The sequence below is a fragment of the Limanda limanda genome, chromosome 23 (genome assembly GCF_963576545.1).
Source record: "Limanda limanda chromosome 23, fLimLim1.1, whole genome shotgun sequence".
NCBI classification, from domain to species: Eukaryota; Metazoa; Chordata; class Actinopteri; order Pleuronectiformes; family Pleuronectidae; genus Limanda; species Limanda limanda.
The window spans coordinates 12,200,910-12,220,881 of record NC_083658.1 but is presented as its reverse complement, the minus strand read 5'-3'; positions in this window follow the sequence as shown (position 1 = coordinate 12,220,881).

The window sequence follows — 19,972 nt, the reverse complement described above, 5'->3', positions numbered from 1 at the left end:
TTGGGATGATGTGTGATGAAAAATTCGAGAATTTAACCATTTCTTCCAAAAAAGGCTTATCTCCCTGTTTCCAGCGCTTTTCTGACACTTGGGCTGACATGTGATGAAAAAGTCAGAAATCTTAATCAATGGTTCCAAAAAAGGCTTAGCTCCCCGTTTCCAGCTGTTTAGTGACATTTGGGATGATGTGTGATGAAAAATTCAAGAATTTAACCTTTTCTTCCAAAAAAAGGCAGATCTCCCTGTTTCCAGCGCTTTTCTGACACTTGGGCTGACATGTGATGAAAAAGTCAGAAATCTTAATCAATGGTTCCAAAAAAGGCTTATCTCCCCGTTTCCAGCTGTTTAGTGACATTTGGGATGATGTGTGATGAAAAATTCAAGAATTTAACCATTTCTTCCAAAAAAGGCTTATCTCCCTGTTTCCAGCGCTTTTCTGACACTTGGGCTGACATGTGATGAAAAAGTCAGAAATCTTAATCAATGGTTCCAAAAAAGGCTTATCTCCCCGTTTCCAGCTGTTTAGTGACATTTGGGATGATGTGTGATGAAAAATTCAAGAATTTAACCTTTTCTTCCAAAAAAAGGCAGATCTCCCTGTTTCCAGCGCTTTTCTGACACTTGGGCTGACGTGATGAAAAAGTCAGAAATCTTAATCAATGCTTCCAAAAAAGGCTTATCTCCCCGTTTCCAGCTGTTTAGTGACATTTGGGATGATGTGTGATGAAAAATTCAAGAATTTAACCTTTTCTTCCAAAAAAAGGCAGATCTCCCTGTTTCCAGCGCTTTTCTGACACTTGGGCTGACATGTGATGAAAAAGTCAGAAATCTTAATCGATGCTTCCAAAAAAGGCTTATCTCCCTGTTTCCAGCGCTTTTCTGACACTTGGGCTGACATGTGATGAAAAAATCAGAAATCTTAATCAATGATTCCAAAAAAGGCTTATATCCCCGTTTCCAGCTGTTTAGTGACATTTGGGATGATGTGTGATGAAAAATTCAAGAATTTAACCTTTTCTTCCAAAAAAAAGGCAGATCTCCCTGTTTCCAGCGCTTTTCTGACACTGGAGCTGATATGTGATGAAAAAGTCAAAATGTTAACCATTGCTTCCAAAAAAGGCTTATCTCCCCGTTTCCAGCTGTTTAGTGACATTTGGGATGATGTGTGATGAAAAATTCAAGAATTTAACCATTTCTTCAAAAAAAGGCTTATCTCCCTGTTTCCAGCGCTTTTCTGACACTTGGGCTGACATGTGATGAAAAAGTCAGAAATCTTAATCAATGCTTCCAAAAAAGGCTTATCTCCCCGTTTCCAGCTGTTTAGTGACATTTGGGATGATGTGTGATGAAAAATTCAAGAATTTAACCATTTCTTCCAAAAAGGCTTATCTCCCTGTTTCCTGCGCTTTTCTGACACTTGGGCTGACATGTGATGAAAAAGTCAGAAATCTTAATCAATGGTTCCAAAAAAGGCTTAGCTCCCCGTTTCCAGCTGTTTAGTGACATTTGGGATGATGTGTGATGAAAAATTCAAGAATTTAACCTTTTCTTCCAAAAAAAGGCAGATCTCCCTGTTTCCAGCGCTTTTCTGACACTTGGGCTGACATGTGATGAAAAAGTCAGAAATCTTAATCAATGCTTCCAAAAAAGGCTTATCTCCCCGTTTCCAGCTGTTTAGTGACATTTGGGATGATGTGTGATGAAAAATTCAAGAATTTAACCTTTTCTTCCAAAAAAAGGCAGATCTCCCTGTTTCCTGCGCTTTTCTGACACTTGGGCTGACATGTGATGAAAAAGTCAGAAATCTTAATCAATGGTTCCAAAAAAGGCTTAGCTCCCCGTTTCCAGCTGTTTAGTGACATTTGGGATGATGTGTGATGAAAAATTCAAGAATTTAACCTTTTCTTCCAAAAAAAGGCAGATCTCCCTGTTTCCAGCGCTTTTCTGACACTTGGGCTGACATGTGATGAAAAAGTCAGAAATCTTAATCAATGCTTCCAAAAAAGGCTTATCTCCCCGTTTCCAGCTGTTTAGTGACATTTGGGATGATGTGTGATGAAAAATTCAAGAATTTAACCTTTTCTTCCAAAAAAAGGCAGATCTCCCTGTTTCCAGCGCTTTTCTGACACTTGGGCTGACATGTGATGAAAAAGTCAGAAATCTTAATCGATGCTTCCAAAAAAGGCTTATCTCCCCGTTTCCAGCTGTTTAGTGACATTTGGGATGATGTGTGATGAAAAATTCAAGAATTTAACCTTTTCTTCCAAAAAAAGGCAGATCTCCCTGTTTCCAGCGCTTTTCTGACACTGGAGCTGATATGTGATGAAAAAGTCAAAATGTTAACCATTGCTTCCAAAAACGGCTTATCTCCCCGTTTCCAGCTGTTTAGTGACATTTGGGATGATGTGTGATGAAAAATTCAAGAATTTAACCATTTCTTCCAAAAAAGGCTTATCTCCCTGTTTCCAGCGCTTTTCTGACACTGGAGCTGATATGTGATGAAAAAGTCAAAATGTTAATCAATGGTTCCAAAAAAGGCTTATCTCCCCGTTTCCAGCTGTTTAGTGACATTTGGGATGATGTGTGATGAAAAATTCAAGAATTTAACCTTTTTTTCCAAAAAAAGGCAGATCTCCCTGTTTCCAGCGCTTTTCTGACACTTGGGCTGACATGTGATGAAAAAGTCAGAAATCTTAATCAATGCTTCCAAAAAAGGCTTATCTCCCCGTTTCCAGCTGTTTAGTGACATTTGGGATGATGTGTGATGAAAAATTCAAGAATTTAACCATTTCTTCCAAAAAAGGCTTATCTCCCTGTTTCCTGCGCTTTTCTGACACTTGGGCTGACATGTGATGAAAAAGTCAGAAATCTTAATCAATGGTTCCAAAAAAGGCTTAGCTCCCCGTTTCCAGCTGTTTAGTGACATTTGGGATGATGTGTGATGAAAAATTCAAGAATTTAACCTTTTCTTCCAAAAAAAGGCAGATCTCCCTGTTTCCAGCGCTTTTCTGACACTTGGGCTGACATGTGATGAAAAAGTCAGAAATCTTAATCAATGGTTCCAAAAAAGGCTTATCTCCCCGTTTCCAGCTGTTTAGTGACATTTGGGATGATGTGTGATGAAAAATTCAAGAATTTAACCTTTTCTTCCAAAAAAAGGCAGATCTCCCTGTTTCCAGCGCTTTTCTGACACTTGGGCTGACATGTGATGAAAAAGTCAGAAATCTTAATCGATGCTTCCAAAAAAGGCTTATCTCCCCGTTTCCAGCTGTTTAGTGACATTTGGGATGATGTGTGATGAAAAATTCAAGAATTTAACCTTTTCTTCCAAAAAAAGGCAGATCTCCCTGTTTCCAGCGCTTTTCTGACACTGGAGCTGATATGTGATGAAAAAGTCAAAATGTTAACCATTGCTTCCAAAAACGGCTTATCTCCCCGTTTCCAGCTGTTTAGTGACATTTGGGATGATGTGTGATGACAAATTCAAGAATTTAACCATTTCTTCCAAAAAAGGCTTATCTCCCTGTTTCCAGCGCTTTTCTGACACTTGGGCTGACATGTGATGAAAAAGTCAGAAATCTTAATCAATGCTTCCAAAAAAGGCTTATATCCCCGTTTCCAGCTGTTTAGTGACATTTGGGATGATGTGTGATGAAAAATTCGAGAATTTAACCATTTCTTCCAAAAAAGGCTTATCTCCCTGTTTCCAGCGCTTTTCTGACACTTGGGCTGACATGTGATGAAAAAGTCAGAAATCTTAATCAATGGTTCCAAAAAAGGCTTAGCTCCCCGTTTCCAGCTGTTTAGTGACATTTGGGATGATGTGTGATGAAAAATTCAAGAATTTAACCTTTTCTTCCAAAAAAAGGCAGATCTCCCTGTTTCCAGCGCTTTTCTGACACTTGGGCTGACATGTGATGAAAAAGTCAGAAATCTTAATCAATGCTTCCAAAAAAGGCTTATCTCCCCGTTTCCAGCTGTTTAGTGACATTTGGGATGATGTGTGATGAAAAATTCAAGAATTTAACCATTTCTTCCAAAAAAGGCTTATCTCCCTGTTTCCAGCGCTTTTCTGACACTTGGGCTGACATGTGATGAAAAAGTCAGAAATCTTAATCAATGGTTCCAAAAAAGGCTTAGCTCCCCGTTTCCAGCTGTTTAGTGACATTTGGGATGATGTGTGATGAAAAATTCAAGAATTTAACCTTTTCTTCCAAAAAAAGGCAGATCTCCCTGTTTCCAGCGCTTTTCTGACACTTGGGCTGACATGTGATGAAAAAGTCAGAAATCTTAATCAATGTTTCCAAAAAAGGCTTATCTCCCCGTTTCCAGCTGTTTAGTGACATTTGGGATGATGTGTGATGAAAAATTCAAGAATTTAACCATTTCTTCCAAAAAAGGCTTATCTCCCTGTTTCCAGCGCTTTTCTGACACTTGGGCTGACATGTGATGAAAAAGTCAGAAATCTTAATCAATGGTTCCAAAAAAGGCTTATCTCCCCGTTTCCAGCTGTTTAGTGACATTTGGGATGATGTGTGATGAAAAATTCAAGAATTTAACCTTTTCTTCCAAAAAAAGGCAGATCTCCCTGTTTCCAGCGCTTTTCTGACACTTGGGCTGACATGTGATGAAAAAGTCAGAAATCTTAATCAATGCTTCCAAAAAAGGCTTATCTCCCCGTTTCCAGCTGTTTAGTGGCATTTGGGATGATGTGTGATGAAAAATTCAAGAATTTAACCTTTTCTTCCAAAAAAAGGCAGATCTCCCTGTTTCCAGCGCTTTTTTGACACTTGGGCTGACATGTGATGAAAAAGTCAGAAATCTTAATCAATGCTTCCAAAAAAGGCTTATCTCCCCGTTTCCAGCTGTTTAGTGACATTTGGGATGATGTGTGATGAAAAATTCAAGAATTTAACCATTTCTTCCAAAAAAGGCTTATCTCCCTGTTTCCAGCGCTTTTCTGACACTTGGGCTGACATGTGATGAAAAAGTCAGAAATCTTAATCAATGGTTCCAAAAAAGGCTTATCTCCCCGTTTCCAGCTGTTTAGTGACATTTGGGATGATGTGTGATGAAAAATTCAAGAATTTAACCTTTTCTTCCAAAAAAAGGCAGATCTCCCTGTTTCCAGCGCTTTTCTGACACTTGGGCTGACATGTGATGAAAAAGTCAGAAATCTTAATCAATGCTTCCAAAAAAGGCTTATCTCCCCGTTTCCAGCTGTTTAGTGACATTTGGGATGATGTGTGATGAAAAATTCAAGAATTTAACCTTTTCTTCCAAAAAAAGGCAGATCTCCCTGTTTCCAGCGCTTTTCTGACACTGGAGCTGATATGTGATGAAAAAGTCAAAATGTTAACCATTGCTTCCAAAAAAGGCTTATCTCCCCGTTTCCAGCTATTTAGTGACATTTGGGATGATGTGTGATGAAAAATTCAAGAATTTAACCATTTCTTCCAAAAAAGGCTTATCTCCCTGTTTCCAGCGCTTTTCTGACACTTGGGCTGACATGTGATGAAAAAGTCAGAAATCTTAATCAATGGTTCCAAAAAAGGCTTATCTCCCCGTTTCCAGCTGTTTAGTGACATTTGGTATGATGTGTGATGAAAAATTCAAGAATTTAACCTTTTCTTCCAAAAAAAGGCAGATCTCCCTGTTTCCAGCGCTTTTCTGACACTGGAGCTGATATGTGATGAAAAAGTCAAAATGTTAACCATTGCTTCCAAAAAAGGCTTATCTCCCCGTTTCCAGCTGTTTAGTGACATTTGGGATGATGTGTGATGACAAATTCAAGAATTTAACCATTTCTTCCAAAAAAGGCTTATCTCCCTGTTTCCAGCGCTTTTCTGACACTTGGGCTGACATGTGATGAAAAAGTCAGAAATCTTAATCAATGCTTCCAAAAAAGGCTTATCTCCCCGTTTCCAGCTGTTTAGTGACATTTGGGATGATGTGTGATGAAAAATTCGAGAATTTAACCATTTCTTCCAAAAAAAGGCAGATCTCCCTGTTTCCAGCGCTTTTCTGACACTTGGGCTGACATGTGATGAAAAAGTCAGAAATCTTAATCAATACTTCCAAAAAAGGCTTATCTCCCCGTTTCCAGCTGTTTAGTGACATTTGGGATGATGTGTGATGAAAAATTCAAGAATTTAACCTTTTCTTCCAAAAAAAGGCAGATCTCCCTGTTTCCAGCGCTTTTCTGACACTTGGGCTGACATGTGATGAAAAAGTCAGAAATCTTAATCAATGGTTCCAAAAAAGGCTTATCTCCCCGTTTCCAGCTGTTTAGTGACATTTGGGATGATGTGTGATGAAAAATTCAAGAATTTAACCTTTTCTTCCAAAAAAAGGCAGATCTCCCTGTTTCCAGCGCTTTTCTGACACTTGGGCTGACATGTGATGAAAAAGTCAGAAATCTTAATCAATGGTTCCAAAAAAGGCTTATCTCCCCGTTTCCAGCTGTTTAGTGACATTTGGGATGATGTGTGATGAAAAATTCAAGAATTTAACCTTTTCTTCCAAAAAAAGGCAGATCTCCCTGTTTCCAGCGCTTTTCTGACACTGGAGCTGATATGTGATGAAAAAGTCAAAATGTTAACCATTGCTTCCAAAAAAGGCTTATCTCCCCGTTTCCAGCTATTTAGTGACATTTGGGATGATGTGTGATGAAAAATTCAAGAATTTAACCATTTCTTCCAAAAAAGGCTTATCTCCCTGTTTCCAGCGCTTTTCTGACACTTGGGCTGACATGTGATGAAAAAGTCAGAAATCTTAATCAATGGTTCCAAAAAAGGCTTATCTCCCCGTTTCCAGCTGTTTAGTGACATTTGGTATGATGTGTGATGAAAAATTCAAGAATTTAACCTTTTCTTCCAAAAAAAGGCAGATCTCCCTGTTTCCAGCGCTTTTCTGACACTGGAGCTGATATGTGATGAAAAAGTCAAAATGTTAACCATTGCTTCCAAAAAAGGCTTATCTCCCCGTTTCCAGCTGTTTAGTGACATTTGGGATGATGTGTGATGACAAATTCAAGAATTTAACCATTTCTTCCAAAAAAGGCTTATCTCCCTGTTTCCAGCGCTTTTCTGACACTTGGGCTGACATGTGATGAAAAAGTCAGAAATCTTAATCAATGCTTCCAAAAAAGGCTTATCTCCCCGTTTCCAGCTGTTTAGTGACATTTGGGATGATGTGTGATGAAAAATTCGAGAATTTAACCATTTCTTCCAAAAAAAGGCAGATCTCCCTGTTTCCAGCGCTTTTCTGACACTTGGGCTGACATGTGATGAAAAAGTCAGAAATCTTAATCAATGCTTCCAAAAAAAGGCTTATCTCCCCGTTTCCAGCTGTTTAGTGACATTTGGGATGATGTGTGATGAAAAATTCAAGAATTTAACCTTTTCTTCCAAAAAAAGGCAGATCTCCCTGTTTCCAGCGCTTTTCTGACACTTGGGCTGACATGTGATGAAAAAGTCAGAAATCTTAATCAATGGTTCCAAAAAAGGCTTATCTCCCCGTTTCCAGCGGTTTAGTGACATTTGGGATGATGTGTGATGAAAAATTCAAGAATTTAACCTTTTCTTCCAAAAAAAGGCAGATCTCCCTGTTTCCAGCGCTTTTCTGACACTTGGGCTGACATGTGATGAAAAAGTCAAAAATCTTAATCAATGCTTCCAAAAAAGGCTTATCTCCCCGTTTCCAGCTGTTTAGTGACATTTGGGATGATGTGTGATGAAAAATTCAAGAATTTAACCTTTTCTTCCAAAAAAAGGCAGATCTCCCTGTTTCCAGCGCTTTTCTGACACTGGAGCTGATATGTGATGAAAAAGTCAAAATGTTAACCATTGCTTCCAAAAAAGGCTTATCTCCCCGTTTCCAGCTGTTTAGTGACATTTGGTATGATGTGTGATGAAAAATTCAAGAATTTAACCTTTTCTTCCAAAAAAAGGCAGATCTCCCTGTTTCCAGCGCTTTTCTGACACTTGGGCTGACATGTGATGAAAAAGTCAGAAATCTTAATCAATGCTTCCAAAAAAGGCTTATCTCCCCGTTTCCAGCTGTTTAGTGACATTTGGGATGATGTGTGATGAAAAATTCAAGAATTTAACCTTTTCTTCCAAAAAAAGGCAGATCTCCCTGTTTCCAGCGCTTTTCTGACACTTGGGCTGACATGTGATGAAAAAGTCAGAAATCTTAATCGATGCTTCCAAAAAAGGCTTATCTCCCCGTTTCCAGCTGTTTAGTGACATTTGGGATGATGTGTGATGAAAAATTCAAGAATTTAACCTTTTCTTCCAAAAAAAGGCAGATCTCCCTGTTTCCAGCGCTTTTCTGACACTGGAGCTGATATGTGATGAAAAAGTCAAAATGTTAACCATTGCTTCCAAAAACGGCTTATCTCCCCGTTTCCAGCTGTTTAGTGACATTTGGGATGATGTGTGATGAAAAATTCAAGAATTTAACCATTTCTTCCAAAAAAGGCTTATCTCCCTGTTTCCAGCGCTTTTCTGACACTGGAGCTGATATGTGATGAAAAAGTCAAAATGTTAATCAATGGTTCCAAAAAAGGCTTATCTCCCCGTTTCCAGCTGTTTAGTGACATTTGGGATGATGTGTGATGAAAAATTCAAGAATTTAACCTTTTTTTCCAAAAAAAGGCAGATCTCCCTGTTTCCAGCGCTTTTCTGACACTTGGGCTGACATGTGATGAAAAAGTCAGAAATCTTAATCAATGCTTCCAAAAAAGGCTTATCTCCCCGTTTCCAGCTGTTTAGTGACATTTGGGATGATGTGTGATGAAAAATTCAAGAATTTAACCATTTCTTCCAAAAAAGGCTTATCTCCCTGTTTCCTGCGCTTTTCTGACACTTGGGCTGACATGTGATGAAAAAGTCAGAAATCTTAATCAATGGTTCCAAAAAAGGCTTAGCTCCCCGTTTCCAGCTGTTTAGTGACATTTGGGATGATGTGTGATGAAAAATTCAAGAATTTAACCTTTTCTTCCAAAAAAAGGCAGATCTCCCTGTTTCCAGCGCTTTTCTGACACTTGGGCTGACATGTGATGAAAAAGTCAGAAATCTTAATCAATGGTTCCAAAAAAGGCTTATCTCCCCGTTTCCAGCTGTTTAGTGACATTTGGGATGATGTGTGATGAAAAATTCAAGAATTTAACCTTTTCTTCCAAAAAAAGGCAGATCTCCCTGTTTCCAGCGCTTTTCTGACACTTGGGCTGACATGTGATGAAAAAGTCAGAAATCTTAATCGATGCTTCCAAAAAAGGCTTATCTCCCCGTTTCCAGCTGTTTAGTGACATTTGGGATGATGTGTGATGAAAAATTCAAGAATTTAACCTTTTCTTCCAAAAAAAGGCAGATCTCCCTGTTTCCAGCGCTTTTCTGACACTGGAGCTGATATGTGATGAAAAAGTCAAAATGTTAACCATTGCTTCCAAAAACGGCTTATCTCCCCGTTTCCAGCTGTTTAGTGACATTTGGGATGATGTGTGATGACAAATTCAAGAATTTAACCATTTCTTCCAAAAAAGGCTTATCTCCCTGTTTCCAGCGCTTTTCTGACACTTGGGCTGACATGTGATGAAAAAGTCAGAAATCTTAATCAATGCTTCCAAAAAAGGCTTATATCCCCGTTTCCAGCTGTTTAGTGACATTTGGGATGATGTGTGATGAAAAATTCGAGAATTTAACCATTTCTTCCAAAAAAGGCTTATCTCCCTGTTTCCAGCGCTTTTCTGACACTTGGGCTGACATGTGATGAAAAAGTCAGAAATCTTAATCAATGGTTCCAAAAAAGGCTTAGCTCCCCGTTTCCAGCTGTTTAGTGACATTTGGGATGATGTGTGATGAAAAATTCAAGAATTTAACCTTTTCTTCCAAAAAAAGGCAGATCTCCCTGTTTCCAGCGCTTTTCTGACACTTGGGCTGACATGTGATGAAAAAGTCAGAAATCTTAATCAATGCTTCCAAAAAAGGCTTATCTCCCCGTTTCCAGCTGTTTAGTGACATTTGGGATGATGTGTGATGAAAAATTCAAGAATTTAACCATTTCTTCCAAAAAAGGCTTATCTCCCTGTTTCCAGCGCTTTTCTGACACTTGGGCTGACATGTGATGAAAAAGTCAGAAATCTTAATCAATGGTTCCAAAAAAGGCTTAGCTCCCCGTTTCCAGCTGTTTAGTGACATTTGGGATGATGTGTGATGAAAAATTCAAGAATTTAACCTTTTCTTCCAAAAAAAGGCAGATCTCCCTGTTTCCAGCGCTTTTCTGACACTTGGGCTGACATGTGATGAAAAAGTCAGAAATCTTAATCAATGTTTCCAAAAAAGGCTTATCTCCCCGTTTCAAGCTGTTTAGTGACATTTGGGATGATGTGTGATGAAAAATTCAAGAATTTAACCATTTCTTCCAAAAAAGGCTTATCTCCCTGTTTCCAGCGCTTTTCTGACACTTGGGCTGACATGTGATGAAAAAGTCAGAAATCTTAATCAATGCTTCCAAAAAAGGCTTATCTCCCCGTTTCCAGCTGTTTAGTGACATTTGGGATGATGTGTGATGAAAAATTCGAGAATTTAACCATTTCTTCCAAAAAAAGGCAGATCTCCCTGTTTCCAGCGCTTTTCTGACACTTGGGCTGACATGTGATGAAAAAGTCAGAAATCTTAATCAATGCTTCCAAAAAAGGCTTATCTCCCCGTTTCCAGCTGTTTAGTGACATTTGGGATGATGTGTGATGAAAAATTCAAGAATTTAACCTTTTCTTCCAAAAAAAGGCAGATCTCCCTGTTTCCAGCGCTTTTCTGACACTTGGGCTGACATGTGATGAAAAAGTCAGAAATCTTAATCAATGGTTCCAAAAAAGGCTTATCTCCCCGTTTCCAGCTGTTTAGTGACATTTGGGATGATGTGTGATGAAAAATTCAAGAATTTAACCTTTTCTTCCAAAAAAAGGCAGATCTCCCTGTTTCCAGCGCTTTTCTGACACTTGGGCTGACATGTGATGAAAAAGTCAGAAATCTTAATCAATGGTTCCAAAAAAGGCTTATCTCCCCGTTTCCAGCTGTTTAGTGACATTTGGGATGATGTGTGATGAAAAATTCAAGAATTTAACCTTTTCTTCCAAAAAAAGGCAGATCTCCCTGTTTCCAGCGCTTTTCTGACACTGGAGCTGATATGTGATGAAAAAGTCAAAATGTTAACCATTGCTTCCAAAAAAGGCTTATCTCCCCGTTTCCAGCTATTTAGTGACATTTGGGATGATGTGTGATGAAAAATTCAAGAATTTAACCATTTCTTCCAAAAAAGGCTTATCTCCCTGTTTCCAGCGCTTTTCTGACACTTGGGCTGACATGTGATGAAAAAGTCAGAAATCTTAATCAATGGTTCCAAAAAAGGCTTATCTCCCCGTTTCCAGCTGTTTAGTGACATTTGGTATGATGTGTGATGAAAAATTCAAGAATTTAACCTTTTCTTCCAAAAAAAGGCAGATCTCCCTGTTTCCAGCGCTTTTCTGACACTGGAGCTGATATGTGATGAAAAAGTCAAAATGTTAACCATTGCTTCCAAAAAAGGCTTATCTCCCCGTTTCCAGCTGTTTAGTGACATTTGGGATGATGTGTGATGACAAATTCAAGAATTTAACCATTTCTTCCAAAAAAGGCTTATCTCCCTGTTTCCAGCGCTTTTCTGACACTTGGGCTGACATGTGATGAAAAAGTCAGAAATCTTAATCAATGCTTCCAAAAAAGGCTTATCTCCCCGTTTCCAGCTGTTTAGTGACATTTGGGATGATGTGTGATGAAAAATTCGAGAATTTAACCATTTCTTCCAAAAAAAGGCAGATCTCCCTGTTTCCAGCGCTTTTCTGACACTTGGGCTGACATGTGATGAAAAAGTCAGAAATCTTAATCAATGCTTCCAAAAAAAGGCTTATCTCCCCGTTTCCAGCTGTTTAGTGACATTTGGGATGATGTGTGATGAAAAATTCAAGAATTTAACCTTTTCTTCCAAAAAAAGGCAGATCTCCCTGTTTCCAGCGCTTTTCTGACACTTGGGCTGACATGTGATGAAAAAGTCAGAAATCTTAATCAATGGTTCCAAAAAAGGCTTATCTCCCCGTTTCCAGCGGTTTAGTGACATTTGGGATGATGTGTGATGAAAAATTCAAGAATTTAACCTTTTCTTCCAAAAAAAGGCAGATCTCCCTGTTTCCAGCGCTTTTCTGACACTTGGGCTGACATGTGATGAAAAAGTCAAAAATCTTAATCAATGCTTCCAAAAAAGGCTTATCTCCCCGTTTCCAGCTGTTTAGTGACATTTGGGATGATGTGTGATGAAAAATTCAAGAATTTAACCTTTTCTTCCAAAAAAAGGCAGATCTCCCTGTTTCCAGCGCTTTTCTGACACTGGAGCTGATATGTGATGAAAAAGTCAAAATGTTAACCATTGCTTCCAAAAAAGGCTTATCTCCCCGTTTCCAGCTGTTTAGTGACATTTGGGATGATGTGTGATGAAAAATTCAAGAATTTAACCATTTCTTCCAAAAAAGGCTTATCTCCCTGTTTCCAGCGCTTTTCTGACACTTGGGCTGACATGTGATGAAAAAGTCAGAAATCTTAATCAATGGTTCCAAAAAAGGCTTATCTCCCCGTTTCCAGCTGTTTAGTGACATTTGGGATGATGTGTGATGAAAAATTCAAGAATTTAACCTTTTCTTCCAAAAAAAGGCAGATCTCCCTGTTTCCAGCGCTTTTCTGACACTGGAGCTGATATGTGATGAAAAAGTCAAAATGTTAACCATTGCTTCCAAAAAAGGCTTATCTCCCCGTTTCCAGCTGTTTAGTGACATTTGGTATGATGTGTGATGAAAAATTCAAGAATTTAACCTTTTCTTCCAAAAAAAGGCAGATCTCCCTGTTTCCAGCGCTTTTCTGACACTTGGGCTGACATGTGATGAAAAAGTCAGAAATCTTAATCAATGCTTCCAAAAAAGGCTTATCTCCCCGTTTCCAGCTGTTTAGTGACATTTGGGATGATGTGTGATGAAAAATTCAAGAATTTAACCATTTCTTCCAAAAAAGGCTTATCTCCCTGTTTCCAGCGCTTTTCTGACACTGGAGCTGATATGTGATGAAAAAGTCAAAATGTTAACCATTGCTTCCAAAAAAGGCTTATCTCCCCGTTATCCAGCTGTTTAGTGCCTTTTGGGCTTATGTGTGATGAAAAATTCTAGAATTTAACCATTTCTTCCAAAAAAGGCTTATCTCCCTGTTTCCAGCGCTTTTCTGACACTTGGGCTGACATGTGATGAAAAAGTCAGAAATCTTAATCAATGCTTCCAAAAAAGGCTTATCTCCCCGTTTCCAGCTGTTTAGTGACATTTGGGATGATGTGTGATGAAAAATTCAAGAATTTAACCTTTTCTTCCAAAAAAGGCTTATCTCCCTGTTTCCAGCGCTTTTCTGACACTTGGGCTGACATGTGATGAAAAAGTCAGAAATCTTAATCAATGGTTCCAAAAAAGGCTTATCTCCCCGTTTCCAGCTGTTTAGTGACATTTGGGATGATGTGTGATGAAAAATTCAAGAATTTAACCTTTTCTTCCAAAAAAAGGCAGATCTCCCTGTTTCCAGCGCTTTTCTGACACTGGAGCTGATATGTGATGAAAAAGTCAAAATGTTAACCATTGCTTCCAAAAAAGGCTTATCTCCCCGTTTCCAGCTGTTTAGTGACATTTGGTATGATGTGTGATGAAAAATTCAAGAATTTAACCTTTTCTTCCAAAAAAAGGCAGATCTCCCTGTTTCCAGCGCTTTTCTGACACTTGGGCTGACATGTGATGAAAAAGTCAGAAATCTTAATCAATGCTTCCAAAAAAGGCTTATCTCCCCGTTTCCAGCTGTTTAGTGACATTTGGGATGATGTGTGATGAAAAATTCAAGAATTTAACCATTTCTTCCAAAAAAGGCTTATCTCCCTGTTTCCAGCGCTTTTCTGACACTGGAGCTGATATGTGATGAAAAAGTCAAAATGTTAACCATTGCTTCCAAAAAAGGCTTATCTCCCCGTTATCCAGCTGTTTAGTGCCTTTTGGGCTTATGTGTGATGAAAAATTCTAGAATTTAACCATTTCTTCCAAAAAAGGCTTATCTCCCTGTTTCCAGCGCTTTTCTGACACTTGGGCTGACATGTGATGAAAAAGTCAGAAATCTTAATCAATGCTTCCAAAAAAGGCTTATCTCCCCGTTTCCAGCTGTTTAGTGACATTTGGGATGATGTGTGATGAAAAATTCAAGAATTTAACCTTTTCTTCCAAAAAAAGGCAGATCTCCCTGTTTCCAGCGCTTTTCTGACACTTGGGCTGACATGTGATGAAAAAGTCAGAAATCTTTATCAATGCTTCCAAAAAAGGCTTATCTCCCCGTTTCCAGCTGTTTAGTGACATTTGGGATGATGTGTGATGAAAAATTCGAGAATTTAACCATTTCTTCCAAAAAAGGCTTATCTCCATGTTTCCAGCGCTTTTCTGACACTTGGGCTGACATGTGATGAAAAAGTCAAAAATCTTAATCAATGCTTCCAAAAAAGGCTTATCTCCCCGTTTCCAGCTGTTTAGTGACATTTGGGATGATGTGTGATGAAAAATTCAAGAATTTAACCTTTTCTTCCAAAAAAAGGCAGATCTCCCTGTTTCCAGCGCTTTTCTGACACTTGGGCTGACATGTGATGAAAAAGTCAGAAATCTTAATCAATGCTTCCAAAAAAGGCTTATCTCCCCGTTTCCAGCTGTTTAGTGACATTTGGGATGATGTATGATGAAAAATTCAAGAATTTAACCATTTCTTCCAAAAAAAGGCTTATCTCCCTGTTTCCAGCGCTTTCTGACACTTGAGCTGATATGTGATGAAAAAGTCAAGATGTTAACCATTGCTTCCAAAAATGGCTTATCTCCTCGTTTCCAGCTGTTTAGCGACATTTGGGATGATGTGTGATGAAAAATTCAAGAATTTAACCATTTCTTCCCAAAAAAGGCTTATCTCCCCGTTTCCAGCTGTTTAGTGACATTTGGGATGATGTGTGATGAAAAATTCGAGAATTTAACCATTTCTTCCAAAAAAGGCTTATCTCCATGTTTCCAGCGCTTTTCTGACACTTGGGCTGACATGTGATGAAAAAGTCAAAAATCTTAATCAATGCTTCCAAAAAAGGCTTATCTCCCCGTTTCCAGCTGTTTAGTGACATTTGGGATGATGTGTGATGAAAAATTCAAGAATTTAACCTTTTCTTCCAAAAAAAGGCAGATCTCCCTGTTTCCAGCGCTTTTCTGACACTTGGGCTGACATGTGATGAAAAAGTCAGAAATCTTAATCAATGCTTCCAAAAAAGGCTTATCTCCCCGTTTCCAGCTGTTTAGTGACATTTGGGATGATGTATGATGAAAAATTCAAGAATTTAACCATTTCTTCCAAAAAAAGGCTTATCTCCCTGTTTCCAGCGCTTTCTGACACTTGAGCTGATATGTGATGAAAAAGTCAAGATGTTAACCATTGCTTCCAAAAATGGCTTATCTCCTCGTTTCCAGCTGTTTAGCGACATTTGGGATGATGTGTGATGAAAAATTCAAGAATTTAACCATTTCTTCCCAAAAAAGGCTTATCTCCCCGTTTCCAGCTGTTTAGTGACATTTGGGATGATGTGTGATGAAAAAGTCAAGATTTTAACCATTTCTTCCAAAAAAAGGCTTATCTCCTTGTTTCCAGCGCTTTCTGACACTTGAGCTGATATGTGATGAAAAAGTCAAGATTTTAACCATTTCTTCCAAAAAAGGCTTATCTCCCCGTTTCCAGCTGTTTAGTGACATTTGGGATGATGTGTGATGAAAAATTCAAGAATTTAACCATTTCTTCCAAAAATAGGCTTATCTCCCTGTTTCCAGCGCTTTCTGACAATTGAGCTGATATGTGATGAAAAAGTCAAGATTTTAACCATTGCTTCCAAAAAAGGCTTATCTCCCCGTTTCCAGCTGTTTAGTGACATTTGGGATGATGTGTGAGGAAAAATTAACCATTGCTTCCAAAAAAGGCTCATCCCACGTTACCAGCTCTTTTGTGACATTTGAGCTGATATGTGATGAAAAAGTCAAGATTTTAACCATTGTTGCCAAAAAAGGCTTATCTCCCCATTTCCAGCTAGTGACATTTGGGATGACATTTAATGAAATTAGACACAGTTTGGCCCCCCAGATGACCCATGTCATCGTATTTCAAACTCAGGAACACAGGCATTTAATTCATTTTGGATCCAATTCATGTATTTTCAATGAAATTAGACACAGTGGGAGCCAGGACATGTCACAATCACACTCAGGGACACAGGGACACAGGCATTTAATTCATTTTCAGTACTTTTTTGGATCCAATTCATGTATTTCAATGAAATTAGACACAGTGTGAGGCAGGATACATGGCATTAAACACTATGGGACACAGGGACACAGGCATTTAATTCATTTTCAGTACTTTGTTGGATCCAATTCATGTATTTTAATGAAATTAGACACAGTTTGGCCCCCCAGATGACCCAGGAGATGGCATTAGACACACTCAGGGACACAGGCATTTAATTCATTTTCAGTACTTTTTTGGATCAAATTCATGTATTTCAATGAAATTAGACACAGTATGAGCCAGGAGATGTCACAATCACACAGTCAGGGACACAGGGACACAGGCATTTAATTCATTTTCAGTACTCTTTTGGATCCAATTCATTTATTTCAATGAAATTAGACACATATGTGTATCCCGCTCAGATGACCCAGTATATCCCACATAGCATTACACACAGTCAGGGACACAGGGACACAGGCATTTGATTCATTTTCATAACTTTTTTTTTTCTCCATGTTCCAGGCACTCCGCCTGAAATTTTACCCGCAAATGAGGGTCTATTCCCAGAAGAAATCAGCCACTCTCCGGTTGGAGGCGCCAGTGACATTTTTTCACGAAAATCTTACGGATTTCAGGCAAAAATAAAGCCAGAATTGTGCATTGCGGACGGGGCTGTATGTCATAATTGTTCACCAGCCTCTTTTAGTTCAAGATTTGCACTTATCATTGAGGCGAAATGCCTAGAAATGTCTCACACTTGTGGTTAGGTATATCTGCAATACTTGGAACACTTTTAGAAACTTATCATTATAGCCAAAAATAAACTAAGACAGGAGAAACCACACAGTTTTTCCCCCTTCAGACCCCCATCCACTGGCCCACTTTCAGGACATCCAGCCCTGCCGGCTCTGGATCAAATTACCCCTCCACAGAGAGAGAGAGAGACCTACGTCCAGCACCAGCCGAGCCCAGGGACCCAGTCTTAAGCCCCCACCCTGAGTGCTCACCCATTGGCGTGAGTCAAAGACCCTCGCCCCCCTGGTACTCCCATTGACACTTAGTCAAATTTCACTGAACCGTACCAAAGTACCCCTCCACAGGGAGAGACCCACGTCCAGCAACAGCCGAGCCCGGGGACCCAGTCTTAAGCCCCCATCGTGAGTGCTGGAAATGCCTAGAAATGTCTAACTCTTTGTGTTGGGGAAAAATACAATACATGGGACACTTGTAGGCACTTAACATTATAGCAAAAATGCCTAGAAATGTCCCACACGTTTGGTTAAGGGAAAATACAATACATGGAAGAAAAAACCTCCAGCACCAGCCGAACCCGGGGACCCACTCTAAAGCCCCCAATGTAAGTGCTGAAAATGCCTAGAAATGTCTCACTCTTTGTGTTGGGGAAAAACACAATAAATGGGACACTTCTAGGCACTTTACGCTATAGCAAAAATGCCTAGAAATGTCCCACACGTTTGGTTAGGGAAAAATACAATAAATGGAAGAAAAAACCTCAAGCACCAGCCGAACCCGGGGACCCACTCTAAAGCCCCAACCCTGAGTGCTGAAAATGCCTGGAAATGTCTCACTCTTTGTGTTAGGGAAAAAAACAATTCATGGGTTACTTCTAGGCACTTTACATTACTCTCTCTCTCTCTCTCTCTCTCCCAAACACTGCCTACTCTGAGAGAAAGTCCTCCTTAGATCCTTGTGGTTTCTCTGTGTTTATCCTTTCTGAAGAAAATCCCTTATTAAATACACGTAGATAACTTTGTTGTTTGCAGCCTCTTGTATCTCCAGATTTCCATCAAACAATATTATTCATAATAAATAATATATAGTTGTTACTAATAATTTATATATTCACATATATTATTATTTATTAGTAAGCCTTTCCCAAAAGCACTGCAGTTAGTGAAGATTATACATTTATTCATGTAATGCTTGATGTTATATGTTGAACATATTGTACAGGGGGAAAAAAGAACAGAAAACATCGTTGGTACTTTTGGTCACATGCCGCTCTCAGCCAGCTCCAATGGATTCTCAGTACAATCTGTACAAAATACGTACCGCTCTCAGCCAGCTCCAATGGATTCGGACGAGAGCCGGGAAAATAAATACAATGTCCAACATATAACACATGTACCAATACATATAAAAAACCCCAATACAAATAAACCAATAATAAACAAAAGCAGAGGGATTTTTGGTGGAATGCATTATATCTAAAACCTGCTACATGAGGACCAGTTTATTCTTTCTGGTGTTAAGTAAATGTACTTAATTGATTACTTAACATTACTTAACATGATTCTTGCTGTTCTGTGTTTGTACCCTCATAGTTGAATGCACTAAGTAAGTTGCTTTGAATAAAAGTGTGTTAATGGAATACTGAGAAAGTTTAATAAGAACAATAAGACAATTAAAGTTCAAATTATGTATCATAAGATGTATCCTGAAAATTGTATTACTGACGTTAACCGTTTTGCCATGACATGTAAAAGGGTAACAGATCTGAATGTAACATACTCCATAGATGGAACTAGATCGGAAAGGTCAGCATATGTTTACGCTAAGTGGTGTAAACAGTAACAGTTTTGAGGAACCCATCCTTGACCCATTAACTGAACCAGGCATTATGAAGCAGTTTATAGTTCTTAATGTCATGAGAAAATGTATTGCAATTAAACATGTCAATGTCCAAGTTTCCTGGCTTCATTCCCATCCGGACAGATCATTTTATGGAAAGCCAGTAGAAGTTTGGAGCTTACAGGTCACAGACACATCATACCCAGCATAATTTCTTCCTGTTGAGCGGATTGCTGGTTATTGCTTATTGTTGATGCTAAACACATTAGATTAGATTAGATTCAACTTTATTGTCATTGCACAGTAACCAGAAGTGCAAAAAAAGGCAGTAAAAGTGCAGAGTATTGTGCATATTTAAAGTGGAATATGTAAATAAATAAGATATGTACAGTAAGAAATATATATGGAATATGGACAGTATTAGGAGGTATTGTATGATATAAGAACGATGAATACACTATGAGCAAGATAAATATATAAATATGAATACACTATACACTAAAAAATAACAGTCTAGTGCAAATGTTCAGTGGTTGGAGGAGAATGTGTGGAAGTCCAAGCTAGCGTGGAGGGGGTAAGTATAGTCACTGGAGGAGGTGTGTGTGGGGATGGGGGGGCGGCTGCTATCACTGTGGTGCAGTTCCTGAACCTGCTGGTCCGGGAACGGAGGGGAGGGCCCTGTAGCGCCTTCCACAAGGGAGGAGGGCAAACAGTCTGTGACTGGGGTGTGAGCTGTCCTTGACGATGCTGCGCGCCCTCCGCAGACATCTCTTGCTCTGGACAGCCTCAATGGTGGGGAGTGTGGAACCGGTGACGCGTTGGGCAGTTTTCACCATCCTCTGAGAGGTGGGTTGTCACTCCTGTCCAGGGAAACTGACTTTCTGAGCCTCATTGTTTTGGATTATAATAAAATGTTGAAATAAAGTGCACTGTTTCAAAAAATGTTCATAGCATTGACCTTTGCTCATGGTATA